At 49.1% G+C, this 15517-nt stretch overlaps 1 protein-coding gene across 1 annotated transcript in view; it reads left to right on the top strand.

Moving 5' to 3' along the window:
• LOC139752020 (uncharacterized) overlaps positions 1-15517 on the top strand; it is a 786065-nt gene that overhangs the window by 268713 nt on the left and 501835 nt on the right. The gene's annotated exons all lie outside the window — the stretch shown is intronic.

Raw genomic sequence — 15517 nt, 5'->3', positions numbered from 1 at the left:
ATACAAATTGGATAGCTTTTCCGTCGGCAAAATTTTTAAACAAACCCTTCCCGTCAGCCTAATAGAAATGTTTATATATATATATATATATATATATATATATATATATATATATATATATATATATATATCAAACTTTTTGCAGCAATGTTGGTTGTCTATCCACCATTAAAGCTCATGTTCGGGGAGAATGAACAGATATATATATATATATATATATATATATATATATATATATATATATATATATATATATATATATATATATATATATATATATATATATATATCAAACTTTTTGCAGCAATGTTGGTTATATATATATATATATATATATATATATATATATATATATATATATATATATATATATATATATATATATATATATATATATATATGTGTATGTATATACACATGTATATACATACACGTCCACACACAGCATATATACATACCTCCACATCTCAACGTATACATACATATACACACAGACATATACATATATACACATGTACATAATCCATACTGTCTGCCCTTATTCATTCCCGTCGCCACCTCGCCACACATGAAATGACAACCCCCTCCCCCTGCATGTGCGCAAAGTAGCGCTACGAAAAGACAACAAAGGCCACATTCGTTCACACTCAGTCTCTAGCTGTCATGTATAATGCACCGAAACCACAGCTCCCTTTCCACACCCAGGCCCCACAAAACTTTCCATGGTTTACCACAGACGCTTCACATGCCCTGGTTTCAATCCATTGATAGCGCGTCGACCCCGGTATACCACATCGTTCCAATTCACTCTATTCCTGCACGCCTTTCACCCTCCTGCATGTTCAGGCCCCGATCACACAAAATCTTTTTCACTCCATCTTTCCACCTCCAATTTGTTCTCCCACTTCTCCTCGTTCCCTACACTTCTGACATATATATCCTCTTTGTCAATCTTTCCTCACTCATTCTCTCCATGTGACCAAACCATTTCAAAACACCCTCTTCTACTTTCTCAACCACAATCTTTTTATTTCCACACATCTCTCTTACCCTTACGTTACTTACTCGATCAAACCACCTCGCACCACACATTGTCCTCAAACATCTCATTTCCAGCACATCCATCCTCCTGCGCACAACTCTATCCATAGTCCACGACTCGCAACCATACAACATTGTTGGAACCACTATTCCTTCAAACATACCCATTTTTGCTTTCCGAGATAATGTTCTCGACTTCCACACATTCTTCAAGGCTCCCAGGATTTTCGCCCCCTCCCCCACCCTATGATCCACTTCCGCTTCCATGGTTCCATCCGCTGCCAGATCCACTCCCAGATATATAAAACACCTCACTTCCTCCAGTTTTTCTCCATTCAAACTCACCTCCCAATTGACTTGACCCTCAACCCTACTGTACCTAATAACCTTGCTCTTATTCACATTTACTCTTAACTTTCTTCTTTCACACACTTTACCAAACTCAGTCACCAGCTTCTGCAGTTTCTCACATGAATCAGCCACCAGCGCTGTATCATCAGCGAACAACAACTGACTCACTTCCCAAGCTCTCTCATCCCCAACAGACTTCATACTTGCCCCTCTTTCCGAAACTCTTGCATTCACCTCCCTAACAACCCCATCCATAAACAAATTAAACAACCATGGAGACATCACACACCCCTGCCGCAAACCTACATTCACTGAGAACCAATCACTTTCCTCTCTTCCTACACGTACACATGCCTTACATCCTCGATAAATACTTTTCACTGCTTCTAACAACTTACCTCCCACACCATATATTCTTTATACCTTCCACAGAGCTTCTCTATCAACTCTATCATATGCCTTCTCCAGATCCATAAATGCTACATACAAATCCATTTGCTCTTCTAAGTATTTCTCACATACATTTTTCAAAGCAAACACCTGATCCACACATCCTCTACCACTTCTGAAACCACACTGCTCTTCCCCAATCTGATGCTCTGTAAATGCCTTCACCCTCTCAATCAATACCCTCCCATATAATTTACCAGGAATACTCAACAAACTTATACCTCTGTAATTTGAGCACTCACTCTTATCCCCTTTGCCTTTGTACAATAGCACTATGCAAGCATTTCACCAGTCCTCAGGCACCTCACCATGAGTCATACATACATTAAATAACCTTACCAACCAGTCAACAATACAGTCACCCACTTTTTTCAATAAATTCCACTGCAGTATTATCCAAACCTGCTGCCTTGCCGGCTTTCATCTTCCGCAAAGCTTTTACTCATATATATATATATTTTTTTTTTTTTTTTTTTTTTTTTTTTTATACTTTGTCGCTGTCTCCCGCGTTTGCGAGGTAGCGCAAGGAAACAGACGAAAGAAATGGCCCAACCCCCCCCCCCCATACACATGTACATACACACGTCCACACACACAAATATACATACCTACACAGCTTTCCATGGTTTACCCCGGACGCTTCACATGCCTTGATTCAATCCACTGACAGCACGTCAACCCCTGTATACCACATCGCTCCAATTCACTCTATTCCTTGCCCTCCTTTCACCCTCCTGCATGTTCAGGCCCCGATCACACAAAATCTTTTTCACTCCATCTTTCCACCTCCAATTTGGTCTCCCTCTTCTCCTCGTTCCCTCCACCTCCGACACATATATCCTCTTGGTCAATCTTTCCTCACTCATTCTCTCCATGTGCCCAAACCATTTTAAAACACCCTTTTCTGCTCTCTCAACCACGCTCTTTTTATTTCCACACATCTCTCTTACCCTTACGTTACTTACTCGATCAAACCACCTCACACCACACATTGTCCTCAAACATCTCATTTCCAGCACATCCATCCTCCTGCGCACAACTCTATCCATAGCCCACGCCTCGCAACCATACAACATTGTTGGAACTACTATTCCTTCAAACATACCCATTTTTGCTTTCCGGGATAATGTTCTCGACTTCCACACATTTTTCAAGGCTCCCAAAATTTTCGCCCCCTCCCCCACCCTATGATCCACTTCCGCTTCCATGGTTCCATCCGCTGACAGATCCACTCCCAGATATCTAAAACACTTCACTTCCTCCAGTTTTTCACCATTCAAACTCACCTCCCAATTGACTTGACCCTCAACCCTACTGTACCTAATAACCTTGCTCTTATTCACATTTACTCTTAACTTTCTTCTTCCACACACTTTACCAAACTCCGTCACCAGCTTCTGCAGTTTCTCACATGAATCCGCCACCAGCGCTGTATCATCAGCGAACAACAACTGTCTCACTTCCCAAGCTCTCTCATCCCCAACAGACTTCATACTTGCCCCTCTTTCCAAAACTCTTGCATTTACCTCCCTAACAACCCCATCCATAAACAAATTAAACAACCATGGAGACATCACACACCCCTGCCGCAAACCTACATTCACTGAGAACCAATCACTTTCCTCTCTTCCTACACGTACACATGCCTTACATCCTCGATAAAAACTTTTCACTGCTTCTAACAACTTGCCTCCCACACCATATATTCTTAATACCTTCCACAGAGCATCTCTATCAACTCTATCATATGCCTTCTCCAGATCCATAAATGCTACATACAAATCCATTTGCTTTTCTAAGTATTTCTCACATACATTCTTCAAAGCAAACACCTGATCCACACATCCTCTACCACTTCTGAAACCACACTGCTCTTCCCCAATCTGATGCTCTGTACATGCCTTCACCCTCTCAATCAATACCCTCCCATATAATTTACCAGGAATACTCAACAAACTTATACCTCTGTAATTTGAGCACTCACTCTTATCCCCTTTGCCTTTGTACAATGGCACTATGCACGCATTCCGCCAATCCTCAGGCACCTCACCATGAGTCATACATGCATTAAATAACCTTACCAACCAGTCAACAATACAGTCACCCCCTTTTTTAATAAATTCCACTGCAATACCATCCAAACCTGCTGCCTTGCCGGCTTTCATCTTCCGCAAAGCTTTTACTACCTCTTCTCTGTTTACCAAATCATTTTCCCTAACCCTAACCCTATATATATATATATATATATATATATATATGTATATACATATATATATATATATATATATATATATATATATATATATTTATACATATATATATATATATATATATATATATATATATATATATATATATATATATATATATATATATATATATATATATATATATATATATGTGTGTGTCTATAAGCTAAGTACCCATTCATCGATCAGCTATGAGGAGAGGATAAACTCCTGGTTTAGATGTGGGGTGATTGCCGCGCCCAGGATTCGAACCCATTCCCGTGGTGACTCCTTTTCAGTAACGTGTGTGTGTGTGTGTGTGCGTGTGTGTGTGTGTGTGTGTGTGTGTATGTGTGTGTGTGTGTGTGTGTGTGTGTGTGTCTCGCCAACTCTTAAACATTTGGATTATCGCAAGATATAGTGTAGGGTTCTTAGTTTACCCCGGATTTGTGACACTTGTGTGACATGTATCAAATGGGTTTGTACGGAAGTCATAGAATGTTTTTTGTTTGAAGCACATGGCTTCTGAAATCTATACTACAAAGTTGCTCTTTACGTGATATCATCGTACCTTAATTGATCATTAGTACGTTGGTATTCACAGTCAGCAGCTCAGAAGTCGATTATAAAACTTAAAGAATCATCGTGCTAACACCAAGTTGTGTCATCGTGCAACAACGCAGTTAATATACATGATCTCATTACGAACATTGAAAAATCCAGCGTACCTTTATGTAGGTCGAAGAAGGTTGTGCTTCACATTAGAACTAAGTAGATGTAGTCCACCAGAAAACAAGAATCAGAAGAGAATGATGAAGGCCTGACACAATTAATTCTCATTGAGAAAATCAAATGAGTGTAAAGGATTGCGCCAATAGTAGTTCAGGAGATAGTAATGATAGTGGCTAAAATGACGACAAAAGATAGAGGCTGCTGGTGCTGAGCGGATAGTTCAAGTAAAGTGTTGTACCTGTGACACCAGTGAACAATAGCATCGGCAGCGACCATGGCAGCATGACAGTGAAGAAAATACGGGTGGAATAACTAAAGGGAGTAATAATACCAGATGGTAAGACGAACCCCTCGCCCTCTGTAAGAAACATGACATCAGATGGCCAGTACTACTAACTGACGCAATCTGTGATGGTATCAGTCAAAACCTCTGAGTGGGATGATGAAATGAGATATAATGGCCATCACCGCACTGGATGGGTTGAGGGGCAGTTCAGACGGTGATATCATGTATATGGCACGTAAGATAATCCTAAATGGATCTGGACATCTTGCACGTGTCACTTAACGAAGCCAGTTTGTAGTCATGTTGGTAACTTGGCAGCGTTATAGATAAGAATGATATCTATGGCCCACCCAGTGTTGCGGGATTACACTATAGGTAAAGACCCTTTGTAATGTAGTGTATTGCTCATGATAGTTAAGGGGCAAGACAGACATATACTGTTGTACTGTTGTACATCCTAAAGGCGAAAGTTTCTGTGTGAGTACTATACTATCAATTCATTGTAAGGAAAGTTAGACATACTAAACTGAATTAGATGATTAACTGTAAACATGGTGCACAAAATATGCGACGTTTGAGACACTTTATAGCCTTCTAATGACTAACCATTGACTCCTTACAAGATGCGGTGGTTGGAAACCCCTCATTAGTAACCACTTCTCTGTCTCAGAAGCATTTACGAACTATAGTGGTATGGGAGCAGCTAAGCTTATTAATTCAAAAACTGGATGTTAACGTTGAATAAAATGTACGTTGCGTGGGGAAATTTATCAACAAAAAAACTTAAAAAATCCTCAGTGAAATCGTTTTCTTCCTCCCCTGAACAACCAGAAGGCAAAGAGAGGAGATATCACATCCAGCGTACTGTAAACCTACAAAGGAAGTCAAGATTAAAAGAACAGTGACGATCCTTGACCCGCTCTGCCACTCGCCCTTGCTGGCTCATTGCCGGCAACTCATGTAGCAAGGATGTTTGGGCCAGCTGCCCCTTGCCATGATCACCCACAACAGCCTGAGCCTACTGGCTAGCACACCACCGCCAACAACTCTCCAGCTTACGTCTATCTCCATAATCTCCTTCCTAACCTATTTCAGCTAGTTTACCTTTGTCTCTGGTGCACTTCCACTGGCCCAGGTTTGTTTCCTTGACCTACTTCAGCCGTCTCACACTCCACCTTGGCCCACTTTCCCTGTGGTACACTTCTGGCCCACCTTACTTTTCCTTACAAGAGCTTTTTGAATTGCTTTCTCCAAAACTCCGCCCATGGTCAACTCTGTTAGACCATACTCTGTAATGACGTATCTGGGACACTACTGCTAACTTATTCTTCCCCTTTCTCTACTTCTGTCAGTCTCCCCCTTGTTCACATTTGCCCTTCTCATTTGTGCTGGTCACTTGGTTCACCGTCCTGAACCATCTCTCTCCTGCTCTGGCACAATACATCTGGTCAAGCCTGTCCTTATGTTCTTCCCAGGCACACGTCTGTTAGTCTGGTCTCCTCTCATATCCTGCTCTGGCACACCTCAGCCAGTTCAGCCTCTTCTTACATCTCCCATTAGTCTCACTTTCCCGACTCAGCCTCATGATCTCCTCCAGTTCACCTCTGCTGCCCCAGCCTCTCCTCATATCCCACTCCAAACTTCAGCACTCCTTTGCTGGCATAATCTTCCCGTATATACTACATCATCAAACTTCTGATGGATTCCTCACTCCTCAGGTCCTCCTCCAGCCCACCTACACTTACCCAGCCTGTCTTTACACCTCTCACTAGTCCTCCTATGCCAGCCAACCTTCTGCTTTCTTCCCTTCCAACCCTGGCTCACTTCTGCTGGCCTTCCCTCCACCTGTTCTACTTCCGCTGGCCTACCGTCACCTCCAACCAAGCCACATTTTGCTAGCTCCTCCCCACGGCCTTCTTCTGGACCTCCCTCTCGTCACCGGTCCAGTTCCATTGGTCAACAGTTTTCTTATTTCCACCCATCCTCTGGTACCCTTCAGCTTGTCCATCTCATTCCGTCTAGCTTCACCTAATGTCTCGCTTTTCCTCAAAACTCACCTTTCTTCATAATTCGTCTCTTAAGACTCGTTTCATGTTATATCTCACCTCTCCTCACGTCTCACTTTTCCGCACGTCTCAGTTCATGTGTCACCTTTCATTGGGTACCGACACTCCTCAGATCTCACATCTCACATTTCGCCTTACCTCAGATCTCATCTCTCATCATACCTCACTTCTCCCGTCTCGCCTTTCTCCTCGTTTCATCTCTTTTCGTGCTTCGTCTATCTATACATTTCACTTCACGTCTTTCCTTCCCTTGGGCCTCTCCTCTTTCCACGTCTTATGTATTATCACTTCTCTCCACTACCATTATCCTGTTGTTTCCCTCACCCTTGTGAACTTCATTTTGTTTAACCTCTTCCTATGAATGTACCTTCTTGAGCCGCCGTCTTGTCACACCTGCACAGTTGACTCTTCTTAACCCTACCACAACTTTCATCCATCTCTTGACGTCACTCTTTGATCTAAACTCCAGTTCCATTTTTTTCCCTAATGTCTCATCCTGTCATGACCTCTGACCCAAGCTTTCTCGTCGCTTTTCTTCTCGATCTGACCTCGTATACTACCTACCTTAAACTAGCTACATATTCTTTTTTATCTTAATCAACTTTCTTCCATTCCCCCACCCCACCCCTAACCCTGGCAGTCCCTTATCTGTCTGCCTCTTCGGCCTTACTCTCTTAAAGATAATGCGCTGGAAGATATCAATTTGCTGGACAAATCGCCATTCACTCGTACTGACTCGCATCAGGAGTTATGTCTGTAGTGCACAGATATATTGACTACCTTCACATTAGCTTAGTATGCATTATCATAGGGATACAGGTGGTTAAGAGTTAAACATGCATCGCCATCACTGATCCATGTACTACGTTTACTTAGAGAGAGAGAGAGAGAGAGAGAGAGAGAGAGAGAGAGAGAGAGAGAGAGAGAGAGAGAGAGAGAGAGAGAGAGAGAGAGAGAGAGAGAGAGAGAGATTAGACAGATAGATAGATAGATAGATGGATAGATAGATAGATAGATAGATAGATAAGAACTACTACTCATGAACCACTTTAGAATGACAAATACACAGATACATGTCAAGAAATTATGGCGCAGATGAAGTGATCAAGACAGATTACGACAGTGACGCAGGTGAAGTCATCATGACAGGCTACCACAGTGACGCTCTAGACGTGCATCTTTGCCCATTCTTTATCTTTCTTCCCCTTTTTTCCGAAAGCTAAGCTGCTCGAACACCCCAGCGTGGCTGTGCTTTCCGATGTACACGCCTCTGGTCAAAGCACACACGATCCTACAGCTCACGTCGTCTGGGTTGGGCTGGTTACAACTTGCTGCAGTATTCTTGGTTATGGAAGTTAATCGATGAATGTCGAGCGGACATGTAATTCATGTGCTTTAAGACAGAGTAGAAAACTTCAAAGTATTTCTCTAGAGGTGGAAAATATAGCCATCAGAGTGGATACTAGGATTTTGAGAGGCATAAGAACGTATATATAGTCATGTTGTAACATCATGAGCACAGACCAATCATGATGCTTTCACTGCTTAATCTCTTTACACTAGATACAAGTACGTCACTGTATACGACTCACTACTCAGATGAAACAGAAAAGAATTACCATGAAGATATAGTATGCTTAGAATGAGTGTAAAGGATAATGAGTTGATCTGAAAGTTTATTGAATAACGGGGAGATGGTTGTCTGGAAACAACGTTGAGGAAGTGAGAACACCAGGAACAGAAAACATCAGAAGCTAAGGAGTTGAGGATACCAGGAGATAAAGAATAACAAGAGCTGAGAGCACCAGGAACAGAACACCAAGACCTGAGAATAATAGGGACACGATATCACTAAGAACTGAGAATACCAGGAACCTAGAACATCAGGAGCCAAGAACACCAGGGACTGAGAACCCTACGAGCTGAAGAAGAACAGGAGCCAGCAGTGCCTGAGAAATGGCGCGAAGAAATGAGCCTGGCTCTCTCATCATTCGCTGGACCTCAGTCCACCGACAGGACACATCAAAGGAATATCTAATGTCCATTATAGTCACTCCGTTGTGGTTGGCTTAATCGAATAAAGACATTTGTCAATAAAAAAGTGAATTGCTTATCTATCTGAATGATATTTTATACTTTGTATTTTCATGATCTGTCATAACATGCTAGAAGACCAAGTGCCCTCATCATGTCGTTAGACAAGTGAAGTGAAGTATATCGTCGTGTCCTCTTGTTAAGGTACAAGACTTCTGCAAGAATGATAAACTACAGGCAACTCTAATCTCTGCTGTTGCCATTATGGTGCAGGTCCACCGTAAACATATGGTACCCCCACCATGGTGGAGGTCCTCTCTTACCTATCTACCATCGCCATAGGGAGTCGTCACCAGTAAACGAAGCAGGCGTCGAGGCTAGCGGGAGGCTCAGTCAGTGGTGAGGGAAGTGAGCATCGTAGTTAGTGGGAGGCCCAGTCACTAGCAAGCGAGGCTAATGTTGTGGACAGCAGCAAACCCTGTCTTTAGTAGGTGAAGTCGGCGTCATTTCAAGGTTCCACAGTTTGAGATCAGAGGATTTGATCCATCCTAATTCACCTCTTTGCTCTGTTACTTTGATCCTAAAACGATCAAACAACATCTACAAGGTCACAATTCTGCAGAACTTGGAACTTTTGAGAGGGAAGACCTTAAGCCTTGTCAGCAAGAACCAGACACATATAAGCTACCACTGCAGACTTGCTGTGCTGTGGAAAAATCTGTTGAAAGATTTAGTTGTATTGAGGGGTTGTAGGAACGTTCGGGCATAGGTGAAGCATATTAAAGATTAATGATTTGAATTCCCATGATCGGGTGTCTTCTTGAAGATGTTGGACTATGATCAAAAAATTTAAGGCAGAATCAATTGTATATATAATCATCAAATGCTACAGAGTTCCTGTTCGTAAGGTATTTGCAAATCATGATAATGAAGACTTATGAAATTGTTATGATTATTTGTCATGAGATGCAATACATATACAAAAAGAAGCGAATATATTTTTTCATTGTATGATTACCTCATACACTAGTTACATTCATGTGCAGTAGTATGTTCTAATTTGTCTTTACGTGTAAGAGAACAGTCCTGGCGTCACTATCACCAGTGCTAGTGTTTGCAGCATTAGCTTAGAAATTTATATAACATTCCTTGAAGACGACCCAACAACGATAGGTCTTCTCCATAACCACACCAGCGGCCATCTTAACAGTCCATTCATCAAAGTTGGAATCAACTGAAAGACATTTCTGACGAGCCGCCTGGCGCCCAGCTCCGCCCGTAGCTCCACCTCCTTACTACCTCCCTGACCAGTGACTTTTGCAAACAAGAATCCGAGGTCAGAAAGAGAGACCCGTCAGGGAGGCAGCTGGAGGTTAGGTGGTCCAGCAGCGCCGTGAGCCCAACTCGGGGCGGGGCAGGCTGACGTCGGTCACGGCAGGGGGCTGATGAGCACATCCATTAACACCTCAACACTTTCACTTTATACTAGCGGGAGGGAGAGGAGATGAAGGGTGAGGGTTGGAGGAAATGATATCAGGAGGTAATGACCAAGTTGTTGGTGACAGTGTGGGTGAGTGGGCCGGTGATATGGAAGAGAGAGAGAGAGAGAGAGAGAGAGAGAGAGAGAGAGAGAGAGAGAGAGAGAGAGAGAGAGAGAGAGAGAGAGAGAGAGAGAGAGAGAGAGAGAGAGAGAGAGAGATAGGTTCATGACACACAAGTGATTAACAGCTTTTAACTCTGCCTTTCTTCTTTCAGGTAGGTGATGATAACATGAGACGTAGCGAGGGAGGCAGTAAGTGCTGATTTTGGTTTGGCAAACATTCGTACTGGCATCCCAGGAAGGTAGGGCCGACCAGCAGACTCGTCTCCTGATACCCTTCACTCATCCCCCTCCTCCTCTCCTCCTCCTCTCCCACGTCCCCTCCCCCCTCCTCCTCTCCCACGTCCCCTCCTCTTCCTCTCCTCTCCCACGTCCCCTCCCCCTCCTCCTCTCCCACGTCCCCTTCCCCTCCTCCTCTCCCACGTCCCCTCCCCCTCCTCCTCTCCCACGTCCCCTCCCCCTCCTCCTCTCCCACGTCCCCTCCCCCTCCTCCTCTCCCACGTCCCCTCCCCCTCCTCCTCTCCCACGTCCCCTCCCCCTCCTCCTCTCCCACGTCCCCTCCCCCTCTCCTCTCCCACGTCCCCTCCCCCTCCTCCCCTCCCACGTCCCCTCCCCCTCCTCCTCTCCCACGTCCCCTCCCCCTCCTCCTCTCCCACGTCCCCTCCCCCTCCTCCTCTCCCACGTCCCCTCCCCCTCCTCCTCTCCCACGTCCCCTCCCCCTCCTCCTCTCCCACGTCCCCTCCCCCTCCTCCTCTCCCACGTCCCCTCCCCCTCTTCCTCTCCCACGTCCCCTCCCCCTCCTCCTCTCCCACGTCCCCTCCCCCTCCTCCTCTCCCACGTCCCCTCCCCCTCCTCCTCTCCCACGTCCCCTCCCCCTCCTCCTCTCCCACGTCCCCTCGCCCTCTTCCTCTCCCACGTCCCCTCCCCCTCCTCCTCTCCCACGTCCCCTCCCCCTCCTCCTCTCCCACGTCCCCCTTCCCCTCTTCCTCTCCCACGTCCCCTCCCCCTCTTCCTCTCCCACGTCCCCTCCCCCTCTCCTCCTCTCCCACGTCCCCTCCCCTCCTCCTCTCCACGTCCCCTCCCCCTCCTCCTCTCCCACGTCCCCTCCCCCTCCTCCCCTCCCACGTCCCCTCCCCCTCCTCCTCTCCCACGTCCCCTCCCCCTCTCCTCTCCCACGTCCCCTCCCCCTCCTTCCTCTCCCACGTCCCCTCCCCCTCCTCCCCTCCCACGTCCCCTCCCCCTCCTCCTCTCCCACGTCCCCTCCCCTCCTCCTCCTCTCCCACGTCCCCTCCCCCCTCCTCCTCTCCCACGTCCCCTCCCCCTCCTCCCCTCCCACGTCCCCTCCCCCTCCTCCTCTCCCACGTCCCCTCCCCCTCCTCCTCTCCCACGTCCCCTCCCCCTCCTCCTCCTCTCCACGTCCCCTCCCCCTCCTCCTCTCCCACGTCCCCTCCCCTCCTCCCCTCCCACGTCCCCCTCCCCCTCCTCCTCTCCCACGTCCCCTCCCCCTCCTCCTCTCCCACGTCCCCTCCCCCTCTCCTCTCCCACGTCCCCTCCCCCTCCTCCTCTCCCACGGTCCCCCTCCCCCCTCCTCCTCTCCCACGTCCCCTCCCCCTCCTCCTCTCCCAACGTCCCCTCCCCTCTTCCTCTCCCACGTCCCCTCCCCTCCTCCTCCCTCCCCACGTCCCCTCCCCCCTCCTCCTCTCCCACGTCCCCTCCCCCTCCTCCTCTCCCACGTCCCCTCCCCCCTCCTCCTCTCCCACGTCCCCTCCCCCTCCTCTCCTCTCCCACGTCCCCTCCCCCTCCTCCTCTCCCTCGTCCCCTCCCCCCTCTTCCTCTCCCACGTCCCCTCCCCCCTCCTCTCTCCCACGTCCCCTCCCCCTCCTCCTCTCCCACGTCCCCTCCCCCTCCTCCTCTCCCACGTCCCCTCCCCCTCCTCCTCTCCCACGTCCCCTCCCCCTCCTCCTCTCCCACGTCCCCTCCCCCTCCTCCTCTCCCACGTCCCCTCCCCCTCCTCCTCTCCCACGTCCCCTCCCCCTCCTCCTCTCCCACGTCCCCTCCCCCTCCTTCCCTCCCACGTCCCCTCCCCCTCCTTCCTCTCCCACGTCCCCTCCCCTCCTCCTCCTCTCCCACGTCCCCCTCCCCCTCCTCCTCTCCCACGTCCCCTCCCCCTCCTCCTCCTCTCCCACGTCCCCTCCCCCTCCTCCTCTCCCACGTCCCCTCCCCCTCCTCCTCTCCCACGTCCTCGCCTCCCCCTCCTCCTCTCCCACGTCCCCTCCCCCTCCTCCTCTCCCACGTCCCCTCCCCCTCCTTCTCTCCCACGTCCCCTCCCCCTTCCTCCCCTCCCACCACCCCCCCAAAAAATCCATTGACGTAGCATGTACGGGATGTTGTCATTACAAGCTTCAAAAACATCAGTTGCTTCAACATTAGTTGCTTTCACAACCATCTACTGACTTCACCGACATCAGATAACTATACAAACATGAGTCAGCTTCACAGACATCAGACGGCTTCACACTCAGGCGGAGGAAGCCCTTTCCACAAGCTTCCTTTCGCTTCGTTTTCTTCCCGTTTCTCATCATCCATTTTCTCTTGGAACACTTCCAGCTGGTGATGCTCCGTCTCCAACCTGTTATTCTTGTTACTTCTCATGTCGCTGCTGCTGCTCGTGCTGCTGCTCCACATGCTGGCCTGCTGCCCATGCTGCTGCTCCTCATGCTGGTCTCCTGCCCATGCTGCTGCTCCTCATATTTGTCTGCTGTTCATGCTGCAGCTGCTCGTGCTGCTGCTCCACATGCTGGCCTGCTGCCCATGCTGCTGCTCCTCATGCTGGTCTCCTGCCCATGCTGCTGCTCCTCATGCTGGTCTCCTGCCCATGCTGCTGCTCCACATGCTGGTCTCCTGCCCATGTTGCTGCTCCTCATGCTGGTCTCCTGCCCATGCTGCTGCTCCTCATATTTGTCTGCTGTTCATGCTGCAGCTGCTCGTGCTGCTGCTCCACATGCTGGCCTGCTGCCCATGCTGCTGCTCCTCATGCTGGTCTCCTGCCCATGCTGCTGCTCCTCATGCTGGTCTCCTGCCCATGCTGCTGCTCCTCATGCTGGTCTCCTGCCCATGCTGCTGCTCCTCATGCTGGTCTCCTGCCCATGCTGCTGCTCCTCATGCTGGTCTCCTGCCCATGCTGCTGCTCCTCATGCTGGTCTCCTGCCCATGCTGCTGCTCCTCATGCTGGTCTCCTGCCCATGCTGCTGCTCCTCATGCTGGTCTCCTGCCCATGCTGCTGCTCCTCATGCTGGTCTCCTGCCCATGCTGCTGCTCCTCATATTTGTCTGCTGTTCATGCTGCAGCTGCTCGTGCTGCTGCTCCACATGCTGGCCTGCTGCCCATGCTGCTGCTCCTCATGCTGGTCTCCTGCCCATGCTGCTGCTCCTCATGCTGGTCTCCTGCCCATGCTGCTGCTCCTCATGCTGGTCTCCTGCCCATGCTGCTGCTCCTCATGCTGGTCTCCTGCCCATGCTGCTGCTCCTCATGCTGGTCTCCTGCCCATGCTGCTGCTCCTCATGCTGGTCTCCTGCCCATGCTGCTGCTCCTCATGCTGGTCTCCTGCCCATGCTGCTGCTCCTCATGCTGGTCTCCTGCCCATGCTGCTGCTCCTCATGCTGGTCTCCTGCCCATGCTGCTGCTCCTCATGCTGGTCTCCTGCCCATGCTGCTGCTCCTCATGCTGGTCTCCTGCCCATGCTGCTGCTCCTCATGCTGGTCTCCTGCCCATGCTGCTGCTCCTCATGCTGGTCTCCTGCCCATGCTGCTGCTCCTCATGCTGGTCTCCTGCCCATGCTGCTGCTCCTCATGCTGGTCTCCTGCCCATGCTGCTGCTCCTCATGCTGGTCTCCTGCCCATGCTGCTGCTCCTCATGCTGGTCTCCTGCCCATGCTGCTGCTCCTCATGCTGGTCTCCTGCCCATGCTGCTGCTCCTCATGCTGGTCTCCTGCCCATGCTGCTGCTCCTCATGCTGGTCTCCTGCCCATGCTGCTGCTCCTCATGCTGGTCTCCTGCCCATGCTGCTGCTCCTCATATTTGTCTGCTGTTCATGCTGCAGCTGCTCGTGCTGCTGCTCCACATGCTGGCCTGCTGCCCATGCTGCTGCTCCTCATGCTGGTCTCCTGCCCATGCTGCTGCTCCTCATGCTGGTCTCCTGCCCATGCTGCTGCTCCTCATGCTGGTCTCCTGCCCATGCTGCTGCTCCTCATGCTGGTCTCCTGCCCATGCTGCTGCTCCTCATGCTGGTCTCCTGCCCATGCTGCTGCTCCTCATGCTGGTCTCCTGCCCATGCTGCTGCTCCTCATGCTGGTCTCCTGCCCATGCTGCTGCTCCTCATGCTGGTCTCCTGCCCATGCTGCTGCTCCTCATGCTGGTCTCCTGCCCATGCTGCTGCTCCTCATGCTGGTCTCCTGCCCATGCTGCTGCTCCTCATGCTGGTCTCCTGCCCATGCTGCTGCTCCTCATGCTGGTCTCCTGCCCATGCTGCTGCTCCTCATGCTGGTCTCCTGCCCATGCTGCTGCTCCTCATGCTGGTCTCCTGCCCATGCTGCTGCTCCTCATGCTGGTCTCCTGCCCATGCTGCTGCTCCTCATATTTGTCTGCTGTTCATGCTGCAGCTGCTCGTGCTGCTGCTCCACATGCTGGCCTGCTGCCCATGCTGCTGCTCCTCATGCTGGTCTCCTGCCCAT

This window comes from Panulirus ornatus, chromosome 12, assembly GCF_036320965.1.
Source record: "Panulirus ornatus isolate Po-2019 chromosome 12, ASM3632096v1, whole genome shotgun sequence".
NCBI lineage: Eukaryota > Metazoa > Arthropoda > Malacostraca > Decapoda > Palinuridae > Panulirus > Panulirus ornatus.
Note: the sequence above shows the minus strand (reverse complement) of the source record. Positions and strands in the feature narration are given on the sequence as shown.